This window comes from Hyperoodon ampullatus (genome assembly GCF_949752795.1).
Source record: "Hyperoodon ampullatus genome assembly, chromosome: 8".
Classification (NCBI taxonomy): Eukaryota; Metazoa; Chordata; class Mammalia; order Artiodactyla; family Ziphiidae; genus Hyperoodon; species Hyperoodon ampullatus.
Window position 1 is genome coordinate 73784092 of NC_136921.1, and position 13389 is coordinate 73797480.

At 37.9% G+C, this 13389-nt stretch overlaps 1 pseudogene across 1 annotated transcript; it reads right to left on the minus strand.

Moving 5' to 3' along the window:
* Positions 1 to 1434: 1434 nt before the first annotated feature.
* On the minus strand, positions 1435 to 2797 carry LOC307057513 (hsc70-interacting protein-like; annotated as a pseudogene). Its single transcript has 2 exons — positions 2615 to 2797; positions 1435 to 2348 (listed from the first exon to the last, which is right to left on the minus strand). The product of its transcript is annotated as a hsc70-interacting protein-like (transcript).
* Between the last annotated feature and the right edge of the window lie 10592 nt (positions 2798 to 13389).

A 13389-nucleotide genomic window follows, 5' to 3' on the forward strand; every position in this document is an offset into this window, starting at 1 on the left:
AGATAATAAGTAGAAACCTAGCAATTCCTGGTAGTGCCTGGACTTAGCCTCATTTAATATAAGAATTGGATGTACAACAGAAAATTTATCATTTTCTTTATCCTTGGAGGAGAGGTGGGGACATGGCTGCAGTATTTAAGAGCTGAATGGAACAATGCATCTTTCACAGTGCTGACAACTCCACAATGAAGAACCACCATGAATCTCATCAATTTTTTTTATTTCATGCTGGATTAGGAACCCCTCTTTTTGTATCAATTAATTCACACTTCTCCAAAAATTAATACTACAAGATAAACTCTAACTGCAATAGGTATTTCCTAAGTAGGAGACCAAACACCAAAGGGAATCCCTTCTTCCAACATCTATTGGTATGTTAAGATTTCACTAAAGAGGAAATCTAACACTTAAATATGAAGTCTCTTGACCAAGTAAGAAACTACAGCTATTATGGGTATTACCCTACATAGCCACTATTTGTATTACATATTAAATTAAACCCATCATTAAATATGCTTGCATAATTATGCTGTGAATGATGATAGCAGTGATGATGCTAGTGAAAAAGGACCATCTTTAGCCCAAGAAGAGTAAGAGGGAAAAAGTGTGAAAACAAGTAGAAAGCAGGCAAAGAGTTGGGCATTTTCTGATCTGAAAAGAACATTTTAAACATAGAAATACAAAACGAAAAGTATTCCCTTATTTCCCCTATGTGTAAATATGAAACATTTATTTTAGATATCAGACAAGAACAGAGCTAAATAATCCAATTTTACTGCAGGAGTATAAAAATCATCCCTTCACCACAGTGTAAGATTTAAATGCATCTACACAAGGGTACACATTATATAAAATGTAGTTAAGATTACTCCAGCCTTGACAAGTATTTCCAGTCCCTAACCCAGGTCCTACTGCAATACTGGTGGTCCCAGTAGTTTCATGGAAGTAAATCATTAAAAATAATAATAAAGCAATTAAAAAGACAAATCAAAATGCCTCAGTGACCATATATCCAACTCAAACTTTATCTATTTAAATGTTACATTTGCCTCCCACTAATAAATCTTTACTTCACTCAAACTTGAACAATAAATCTTCCATACTGAAGTATCTTCCTTGCCTAATTAATTCAAAGGAAGAAACCAAAATGATGAGTAAAGGAAAATGTAGGGATTAACACACCCTTTTAATTTGTTTTAAATATTTTTAAGGTTTAAAAATTGTTTTAAATTTTTAATTTCTAGTAAGAAAACATTATCTGAATGAATACCCTAATGGCAAACCACTGTAAAATGTTTCAGCTGCATTTGGGGCAGAGGGGTAGGGTTTATCTTCAAAGCACCCCAGCTTTCTTCATGAGAAAGTCAGAGGTACACTGGTTTGTATTGCGACATCCATTAGGTGATCTAAGTTGCTTTTCCTTCAGCAGGGGCTTTATTTGTCAGAAGGGCATTGTGCTTGACCTCCAAATTTGGCCAACAATTTACTGATGGGATTCATAACCTTTGGGTTGCTCTGATATTTTGACATACTTGCCGGGTTCTGAGCCACATCCTGGAAGGCCACCATAACTTCTGGATCCTGCATGGCTGCAAGACCCTCTGGATCACTAAGAATTTCACTGAGCCCAGGCATTCCTGCCATTCCAGGCATGCCCCCTCCCATTCCAGGCATTCCTCCAGGAAAATTACCAGGCATTCCGCCAGCAAAGCCACCTGGAAAAGAGCCATACTGAGCTCCTGACTGTCCTCTGGCTTCTTCGTCCCTCTGGGCTCTCTCTTGTTCTTCCTGAGCCTTCTTGACCCTTTCTGTTCTTTCTTTGATCTCTCTCTCTTCACGTTTTTGCTCATACTTTCTCCTGTGTTCAGCAATTTTCTGGGCCCTTGGTTGAACTTCTTTCTGCATTGCACTAGCATCTTCATCATAATCCAGTTTACATGCAAGGGCAAGATCATGGGCAGCTTCTTCCCAATGGCCCAAAAGTCTGTGTGCTTTCCTTTGCTACTTGTATGGCTGAGCAGAATCGGGATCTATTTCAATAGCTCTGTCACAGTCTCGGATGGCAGCATTTGGCGTCTGTAATTTGATGAAGACATTTGCTCTCTTGGCATACAGAATGGCCAAATGAGAATTTAACTTGATGGCATCTGTGAACAAGTCAGTGGCTTTCTGTAGTTCACCATCATTTAGGGCATCAGTGGCAGCTACTTTTTTATCATTTGCCTGATCCATCATCTCCCCAGTTATCTCTACATTTTCATCTCCCATTTCTTGAGGGGCATCAGTGTCTGGTTCAATCACACCTTCACTGTCATTTTCTAGATCACTTTCCTCACTTGATGGTTCCTCTGTCTTTATGTTTTCTTTTTTTTTTTTTTTTTTTTTTTTTTTTTGCGGTACGCGGGCCTCTCACTGTTGTGGCCTCTCCCGTGGCGGAGCAAAGGCTCCGGACGCGCAGGCTCAGCGGTCATGGCTCACGGGCCCAGCCGCTTCGCGGCACGTGGGATCCTCCCGGACCGGGACACGAACCCGCGTCCCCTGCATTGGCAGGCGGACTCTCAACCACCGCGCCACCGGGGAAGCCCTGTCTTTATGTTTTCTTCCGCCTTCTTACTATCTGTTTTTTCTTCCTTGATATTTTCTTCCAATTTAGTTTTAGGAGTAGCAGGTGGTATTTTACCCCCATGCTCACCACCCACTTCCTCAGGAAGCCCATTTCCTCAGTGTGCAGAACGCTCGTGTCCTGCTTGCACATTTTCATGAAGGCTCGAAGCTCGCTCACTTTGCGGGGGTCCATGATCCGGAGGTGGCGGGCGCAGCGGAGGCTGCGGCCGGATCCCTGGCCCCGGCGCTAGCTTAGTGTGACCGCGTAAGGGGGGGCGGGTGCTGCGAGGCAGAACAGACTAGAACCTCCTATATTTTTTATTTATTGAAGTTCCTTTTTGTTTTTTTTTAGTATCTTCTTTTTTCCCTCTTCTTTGTATTCATTTTCCTCTGAATTCTCAAGCATAATGATCATAGTTGTCTTAAAGTTTCTGCCTACTAATTCCACATCTCTGTAATTTCTAGATTTGTTACTATAGACTGATTTTCCTCCTGGTTATTGGTTATATTTCCTCTTCTTTATACATGTGTAGTGATTTTTTTTTTTTTTTTTTTTGGATTCTGAACATTGTAAATTTTATGTTATTTGAGTGCTGAATTTTGTTGGAGTCCTTCAAAAACGTGTTTATTGAGCTTTGTTCTGGTAATCATTTAGGTTATTGGTAGATAAATTTCTTTCAAGGGTTATTTTTTAAAGACTTTATTAAGGCATGTCTAGAGTAGTCTTCACTTGATGGCTAGCTAAGACCACACCTGAGGGTTGAGTCTTTCGTGGTCTCTACTGAATGCTTTTTCTATTTAATAAGGACTTTTTACCCTGGATATTGTGAACTCAAAATATTTCCAGTGATGTGTGAACTCTGGAGTTGTTCTGCCTGCAGCTCCCTGGCAGTTGTTCTCCCCTAAGAAGCTGTTCTTTGCACACTTGTAGAATTTCACCCTATGAATGTACAGACTGATATTTAGCCAAACGATAAAGGGGACCCTATGAATATTTCCGAAGCCTTTTATCTTTCTCTCTCCATTACTCTTCCCCGCATACTCAGGCTCCCTCAGACTCCTTGAACTCGGAATGGTCTCCTCTACCCAGTGAGATTGATAGAGTCTTTGGGGTTCCCTCTTTCTGCATTGAGTTTGGGAAATTACCTCCAGGCAGAACTCCTAAGACTCATAGGATCCACCTTTATTAGTTTCCCATACCTCAACTATCACAGTCCTGTGCTTCCTGTTGTTTAATATCTGAGAAGTATTGTTTTATACATTTTGCTCAACTATCTAGTTGATTATGGCCTGACAGTAAGTCCAAACTTCGTTTCTTCCTAATGGCTAAAAGCAGAAGTCCAAATTTTCATGTTTATCCAAGGTTATACATGCACAGAGATTAAAGAGTCAATTTTCCAATGTTTTTATAGAGCAGAACAAAACAATAGCAGTCCCCTGTCCTTGACCCCAGTGCTCACTCCCAAAGACAATCACTTCCAAATCTTTCTGTTGATTGTTTTCATACTTACTTCCATTTTGCTTATGTTGCTGTTTCTTGAGACTTTTGTTTTTAATATTGAATTTTTACTGGAGAATGCAGAGATTTGGCTTTTTATTACATTCTTCAGCTTTACTCCACACATAAAACTTTCCCATCACTCCATCTTCCCAAAATCATTATACCATAATTTTGGTTGGATAAATATTGTGTTTATACTATTTTGGCTTGTGAGTGTTTTTTATAGCTGGACCATATAACATATAACATACTATGATTGTGTTTATGTATTGCACACATTTTTGGTTCCCTGGAGTTGATAACTTGTTTTTTTATCTCCAAAACCTCCTCTAGTTGTATATTTACACTCTTATTATGTTTCAACACTTCAGGTATTCTAGCTCTATCTTATTGAAGAAGTTTCTAGAGCCTAGAGCCTTGTGACCTGCTTTTACTTGGTCTTCTTGTCATCCGAGTCCTTTGTACATTTTTCCTGACATCTCCCTTTACCATCATCCTAGAGATTACGTTTCCCTGTCTATTGGTTTAGATTCCCTCTTTCCTGTATCCCGTGTTCTCTTTCTTCTTGGTTTACTACGTCATTTTTGGTGGATCAAATCCTCTGGTAACTACTTGAGAAAAGATATGTGAGAAATTTTTTTGTTTTGTTTTGTTATATGTTTGCTTTTTGTGAAGTTGTATGCCCTTATTTTACCTGCATATTTGATCAGTAGTTTTGCAGGTTATATTTTTATAAATACTTTTTATTTGACTAAGAATATATCTTCACTTCCTTGTTTGTTAAGAATTTTTTCATAAATAGGTGTTAAATTTTATCAAATGCCTTTTCTGCTTCTGGTTATAGGAAATTTTTTTCCTCAGAACTTGGAAAGTTTTGCTTCATTTTCTTCTAGCTTTCTAGTGTTGTTGTGATATTTGATCTTCTGCATGTGATCTGTTTCTTTTTCTCTCCAGAAGCTTTTAGGATTTTTTCAAATCCCTAGCATTCTAAAATTTCATGATGATATATCTTCATATGTTTTAGCACTGGTTTTCCAGGTAAGAAAAATTTGAGGTTGTGTGAGCTTCAAACAGGGTTCTGGAACATCCCACTCTTTAGTGCCAATAGAAAAGCCTCAGCAAAGAAGTCAAGAGGCATGCAGTACTGGCTTGAGGTGAAAAACATGTGAACCTTGTGGGAGCCTGGCAGATCTGGTTGCCATAACAGTAATTGAAACAAGAGGTCAGGTGGATCTGATGTATTACATAAGAGGTATCTGATACAGTGTGGGTCTTTTTGCTTCCATCATGCTGAGCTTTTCATGAGCCCTTTTAGTCTAGAAAATGATGTTGAGTTTAGGAAAAATTTCTCAAATTACTTTTTGACGATTCCCTCTCCTCATTTTCTCTGTTTTCCCTTTCTGTAACACCTGTTAAGCAGATTTTGGATTATCTGGATTCTTCCTAAGTCTTATGTTTTCTCCATTATTTCCATACTATGTCATATTGCCTGACTTTTTGGAGAGATTTTTCTCAGCCCCACCTTCTGAGTCTTTCTATTTCTTCATTTCTACTCTCATCTAAATTTCCAAAGAAATTTTATTGTTGTTGTTTCTGAGTATATGTATGTATGTATGTACACACACACACACACACACACACACATTCCTGATCTTATTCAATGCTTGCAGCATTTGTCTTCAAATCCTCTGGATATCAATTATAGCTCATGTGTTGTTTTCTAGGTTTTCTTCTTCATAAAAATAGTCTTTGTTTCCTCTATGTTTATCCTTTTCTTGTTAGTTTTGACCTCTGTATTTGTATTGGCATTGCTCTCCAGCTGTTTGCTAATTATATGTGAGAATGGTACTCTGAAAAGCTGATTGAAAGCTCTCTGTGCATGGGTGAAATATTTAATTAAAAGAGCTTTCGACATCATCTCAAAGACTTTTCTTCTTGGCTGGTAAAATTCCTTAGAGAAAACTCTTTTAATCTTTGACCTGAAGGGTATATGACAGGCTGCCAGTGCTCAGGAATCCAAATGGGGCAAAAGGCTGAGAGCAGGACATTTAATATGCAAACTTTTACACATCTTTTTTTTTTTCGGGTTAAGTATAAAGTAGAAGAGTACGTGCCATGTTAGTGATAGGGATGTTGATGGCTTTAGACATAATATAAAGGAGGTAGGAAGGCTTCATTCAAGAGGCAGATGGATCTACCTAACCAGAATAGGAATTAGTTAAAGTGGTTCTTGCTTTTGCTTCTTAGCTGATCTTTAGGTCTTTGGTGGTAGGAACTCCAGGGAGTCGTTTAGATGCAGTAAGTTGGAATATAGTGGCAGCTCCAATGAGCATATTTTAGGGTATAACTTGGGTTTCCCAAATTTTAAGATCATATTTCATACATAATATATATTTCAAATATGTGTATAAATCAGGTTTCTTCTGGTGACAGAAACACATTGCAAACTACTTTAAGCCAAAAAAAAATTCTATTGACCAATGTAATTGACAAGTACAATGATAGAATGGATCAGGTATGATAAGATCTAGATGCTCAGGTAATGTCATCAGGAATTTCTTTCTCTTTATCTCTTGGTTCTGCTTTACTCTATATATTGGTTTGATTTTTTGGTGGGTTTCTCCGCATGGTGGACATTATGAGCATCAATTCAAGTTTTATGTGGCTGGTACAACTTTCCATATCAGATGAGAGAAACTTCCTTCTTAGCACCCATGTTTAGGAAGCGTCTGAGAGGAATTCTGCTGGCCTGCTTTGTGGACCAGTCATGATGGACAGAGAATGATTGACTGCGTGTTAATCACATGGGAAGTAGGGCTTGAGTCTGGTGCCTTAGATCACTCAGTCAATCTGATAACCCTTAATCACCTGGGATAAGAGAAGAGCAGTTTCTCAGTGAAAAGGAGCACTGGGAAGGGAGAGTCAAGAAATATTGTTACAGTCCTGAAATTACTCATTTATCTTAATTCATGCCAATCAGCAGTTAAACATGGCTATTCCTTGAGTTTCAGGTTGTACATAGAGTCACCACAGACTTTAGCTATGGGTAAAAGAATGGAGAGTTGCAGTTGGGGGTGTTACACATCACATCTTAAGATATGAGTTAGTCCATCTTTTAGGTATTTTCCATCATCAAAGACCCCACTCTTGAGAATATGTTATTTCCTTGGGGACCCAGCTCCTATCATGACCACCAACAAATCTGGAACTCATAATAATAATGTGCTAATGAAGAGGGTGATTCTTTCTAGATACTTCTGTTAATGGTTCCTAGGAGTCTTCACACTTTTTTTTTTTTTTTTTTTTTTTGCTATAGATTCAGAAGCATAGGGAATTGTACTTACTAACGTTCAATCTGTAAGACCTAGGTAGCCTGAGAGGAAGAACCAAATCTTCTGAATCCTGTGTCATGTCGGGAGGAAAAAATAATACTCAGGGAGAGAGGAATGCAAGTGGGCCAAAGTCCAGGCAAAAGACCGAGGCCTTGAGACCTCTAAAGGTTGAAAGGGTAGGGAAAACTTCAAGGCCCCAGGACAATGAAAACCTTGATAACTGTTGTAGCTTTTCAGATTGAGGGTTTTTAGGTGGTTCAGGTACATGTGAAAGAATGAAAGTGAAAGAGAGAGAGAGGCGCAATGGTTGTAAAAACATGGCTTGGAAGGTAGCCCAGTGGTATGGACAGTTAAATCTTGGGTATTTAAGTGGGTATTAAACACTGCCTAGGCGTCATCTGTTTATTTAGTAGTGACCGTCTTGAGCAATGTGTTGAAAAAGGTTTCAGAAGCTGCAGGAAAGAGGACTGTAATTAGTTCTGAAGATCAGCCAGTGGTTTGAGAATGGTAGCAGATGTACAAGCCCAGTAATTCTTTCAATGGCATTTGGTAGAATGGTCTAAGGAAATGTCCAGAACTCAAACCTAAACACAAATATTTAGACTGATGCATGGAACAGGAAATCAGAATTATAAAATGCTTTAATCTGTCAAGTACTATAGGAATTAAACTGAGAAACACATTGGTGGATTCCTCAAGACTGTTGGTTGGAGGTGGGGTTTGGGGGAATCCATGGATAAATACATTGAAAAAATTATGTCGATGACTTCAAAAATCACTTGTGAGTTTTTTGGGAAGGAACTTGTGCTTAGTAACCAAACAAATGCAAGGACTATTAGAGCAGACTGCTAATTAGCAATCAGCCATTGCCTAATCTTAGTGTACTTGTCAGTTTCCGTTGCCACTCAATCAATTTAAGGATGCTACTCTGTATACAAAATAACACAAAGTTTCCAAGCGCCTCTGAAAGTGTTTTCCTTCATTCAGAAATCAAATATTTATTGAGGATCCACTACATGCCAGATGTGCTAGGCTCTGGGATATGACTGGTTATGATACACTTCCTCTCTATGTGGAGTTACAAATGTAATAAATGCCAACGTAAGTCAATAGCCACAGAGCTGTGAGAACAGAGAGGAAGGAGAGATTCATCCTGCCTAAAGATTTGGGGAATACTTCACAAAGGAGGTGACATTTGAGATAGGCTTTTAAGGGCTGACTAAACGCTGTTGGCTCCGTAATTCCCCAGATTCACCTGTGTGCTTTATTTTTAAATTTTTTCTAAAAATTTGAGATCCTTTATAGATAAGGTATAACAAGGAGCTAAACAAAGGAAGACTGGGATAAAAAAAGAGAGAATTTACCTATTGTAGTTTAGAGGAATGTTGAACATCAAAGGAAGAGCTATAAAGCTTTGAGTAAATGGAATGATCTAATTATATATTGAGTAGTGACAGATCCTCTTTTTTTTATTATTGTAGTAAGAACACAATATGAGATCTACCCTTTTGACACATTTTTAAGTGTACAATACAGTTTTGTTACCTATAAGCACAATGTTGTACAGCAGATCTCTAGAATTTACTCATTTAGCATATCTAAAACTTCATACCCTTTGTAAAGCAACTCTCCCTTTTCCCCTCCCCCACCCAGACCTTGGCAACCACCATTCTACTCTGTTTCTATGAGTTTAACTATTTAGATACCTCATAAAACCATAATTCAAAAAGAGTCATGTACCAAAATGTTCGTTGCAGCTCTATTTACAAAAGTGGAATCATGTGATATTTGTTTTTCTGTGACTGATTTATTTCACTTAGCATACTGTCCTCCAGGTTCACCCATGTTGTTGCATATGGCTTGACTGCCTTCTTTTTTTTAAGGCTGAATGATATTCTCTTTTACAAATATACCACATTTCCTTTATCCATTCACCCATTAATGAACTTTTAAGATGTTTTCATAGCTTGGCTATTGTGACTAATGGGACAACAAACATGGAGAATATATATATCTCTTAGAGATCCTGATTTCAATTCTTTTGAATATGTACCCAGAAATGAGATTGCTGGATCGCATGATTGTTCTATTCTTAATTTCTTGAGAAACCTCCATACTATTTTCCAAAGTGGCTGCACCATTTTGCCTTCCCACCAACAATGTACAAGTGTTTCAATTTTTCCACATTATCACCAACACTTATCTTTTTTTTTTTATAATGACCATCCTAATGGGTGTTAAGTGATATCTCATTATGGTTTTGATCTTCATTTCTCTGTTGATTAGTGGTGCTGAGAATCTTTTCATATCCCTGTTGGCCATTTATATGTCTTCTTTGGAGAAATGTCTATTTAAGTTTTTTGCCTATTTTTTGATTGGGATATTTTTTGTTTTTTTGTTTTGCTGTTGAAGTGTAGGAGTTCCTTATAAATCTTGGATATTAACTCTTTATGAAATATATGGTTTGCAAATATTTTCTCCCATTCTATCAGTTGCCTTTTCACTCTGTTGATTATTTCCTTTAATTACAAAGGCTTTTTAATTTAATGTAGTCCCACTTGTCATTTTTGTGTTTGTTGCTTGTGCTTTTGATGTCATGTCCTACATGCACTTTAATTTAATTGCCAAATATTTATTGCATATTCACTAAGTACAATCCAGAGACCAAATGAAGACCTGGAGGTGGTAGAAGCAAACCCATGTTTCTCAATAAAAAGATAATCTTATAGTCCTTATGTAAATTTGGATTCCAAAGGAAATGACCATTTTTGTTGAGAGGCTATATAGCAAAGTGATAAAAAGTGCAATTCTGGAGCCAATCTGCCTAGATTTAGTATATCTTAGACAATTTACTGTCTCAATTTTTTCATCTATAATATGGGATAATAATAGTATCTATATTCCAGGGTTATTATGAGGATGAAATGAGTTAATGCATGCTAAATTCTATATTCCTTGGCACATAACTTAATAAATGTTGACTAATATTCTTTTTTGAAGACCAGTAACTAAACTATATTAATATATTTATTCAGGCTCTGTTTTATCAGATGTGATAAATTGCCAGACCCTTGTAACTTTAGGCATCCTGGTTAATTGGATGTGAGGCCTGAGTGGGGGCATATGGTGTCTCACAGATGATGAGGCTTGCTTATTTATCAGTAAAGAAAATCTAACTTAAATGTTTTTTTAATGCACCAGATGCTTTCTTTGACCACCAATGGCAATCTGCTCTCATTTGTATTCTTTTTAAAAAAAATATTGAGGTCTAGTTAACATATAGCAAAATGCACAGCTCTTAAGTATACAACTTAACGATTGGTTTTTCTAACATATGTGTATACCCATGTAACCATCATCCAGGTCAAGATACAGAATATTTCTATAACCCTAGAAGGTTCCAAGGCCATGCTTAACCATGTTTTTATAAACTGATTGTTGGGCCACCAAGGAGCTTGCTTTCTCTTGGTTTTCATCTCAAGACTCGCACCATGCTGCTTTAGATGACATCCCCCATCCCACCAAAACTTTCCATCTCATGGCCCATTCACTTAGGACATACCTGCCTCTTGGTTCATAAATAAATTAATTAAGTTTATTTCATAGAATGTTAAAAACTAACACTGAAGTTACTATTTTCCCTAGATAATATTTTAAATAAAACCTTCCATGCTTTAATTCCCAGAAGTGATTGATGGTAGGAATTTTAGCTATTACTGTGGTATTGTTTTGGTATTGTTTTTGCACCAGAGGTCTGTAATACTCCTAAAATTATGCCAAGTTTGTGGTCCTGTACACTACTGGCATTAATCAGACTGACTTAGCTGGCACAGTGGGATCTGGGATCTAAAGGGGGGTCAGCAGATTTTCCTGTGAAGGGCCAGATTGCAGAGCTTTTTTTGGTTTTGTGTGCTATACAGTTCCTGTCAAGACTTCTCTGTCATAACTAATCAACTGCTGTTACAGGGCAAAAAGGAACCACAGGCAAGAGTATAGAGTTGGGAAGGGCTGTGTTCCAACAAAACTTTATTCAAAAAAACAGACAGTGGGCCATATTTGGCCTGAAGACTGTAGTTTGCCCACTCCTTGTCTGAGCTTGGCTTCATACCAGGTCTGTGACTTAAACTTTGTTTTTTTCATCAGTCAATAAGGATACTGCTGCCACCTCAACTAACTTGTAAATATCAGGAGAAAGGATCAAATTAGATAATTTTCATAAAGCTGCCTAGTACCAGAGTAATTGGTTAATAATAATACACAAACGTTGAGGTTTAACCAACTAATACTGGGCCTCCTGGAAAACTATCACCTTTGTTTCTTCTATCCCTCCACCCCATTCCCTACCTGTTAATCCCTGTTCACAATCCCTCCCCCAACACACACAAATACGACATCCTTGGAACTCTATTTTTACCTGCTCCAGCTACACCCTAGGGCCCCCCTTTCCCACGCACACCCAACTGGCTTAATTTTTGCATGCTCCTTCTCAGCTGTTCCCCTTCAGATTAGACCACTAGTGGCAGAAAAAAATAACATGACTGGCCCAACTTTCTTTCTAAAAGGAGTAATTTGTAGATAAATGACTTTGTTCCAAGATGCCTTGGAGCATCTCACAAGAGAAGTCTAAAAAAAAAGAAAAGTCTAAAAATTCAAGTGGAGTTTGTGCTTCTAAGTACGTTAAATTACTTCTGAGAAATTCACTTCTAGCCCAAATAACAACTCAGCTCTGGGAAACTAGGAGAAGTTTGGACTTAGAGGATGCCATGTGAAGCTACTTGCACACATAGAGTTGCATTTACAGGGCGCCCAGGCAGGTAGACTAGGGAGAAAGGCTAAGTCTAGACCCAGTGTATCACCTGCCATTGCTAAAATGTACAAATTAAAAGAAATAGTGGGTTTGTGGCAGTGGTATGCTGGTAAGCCAGCTCCCTTAGGGAAAGCAAGAAAGCAAGCCAGCACTGTTTGTAGCACTTATCAATTTCCATTGTGTAAATACTCCCACCAGGGATCCATCTACCAGTCTATCAAGCTACCAGTGGATTCACAACCAGCTCACAAAATTGCTGAATATTTCACAATCAGTTGTTCCTGCCAATGCTGGCACATCACTGGCTCCACGGCTTCAAATATCAGGCAGGTTAGGTAAGATAAAAGTGTTTACCTCTAATAGTCTTTAGAGGAGTGAAATCGTCCCAGTTTTCTAACTCAGATGAGGTAAGTTCACAGGAAGAAACTTTTCTCCATTTTTTGATCCTTGGTCTTAAGAAACTGCATGGATATTAAGCTCTTCCTCCGAATGAAATAGTATAACTAGTTAACAATTTATTTCATCCCCCCACACACACACACAAACACACACATCTTACTGTATTCTTCATGAGCTAATGACTGTTTTCTCTCCCAAGTTATGAACTCCACACTCTTTGTGCATGTTAGGAGGATTTTTGATAGAAATCTCACTCCTTGCTTTTTTCAAAGTGTAGTCTTCAGATAGGCAGCATCACATCACCTGAGAGCATAATGGAAAGCAGAATTTCAAGTTGCACTCCTGATGTAATGCATCAGCTTTTAAACCAGATTTGAAAATGCATTAAAGTTTGGAAAGTGCTCTGTGCTCTATTCAATTTACACTTAGGAGCTAGACAAAAACCCTGATGAAATTTGCTGTTTACCAGACCACGACAATTAGGCTTGTTCCTTTGTAGTGATGATTTGAAAAATTCTATATAGATTTATTTTCATTTAAGATATAAAAATATTCAGAATAGGTCTGATTTAAAACATGGAAGGAAACTGTCCTTTGCAGAATCATGGCAGTGTACTCTTAGGTAACAACCGAAAATAAGGCAAATTGGAGAGACATTCTTGTCTTGGTTCAACCTTCCCTGTCAGCCTTTTGTTCATCACTTAATTATATGCTGTGATAGAAAGTATAGTGCCCCTCCCCCAAGA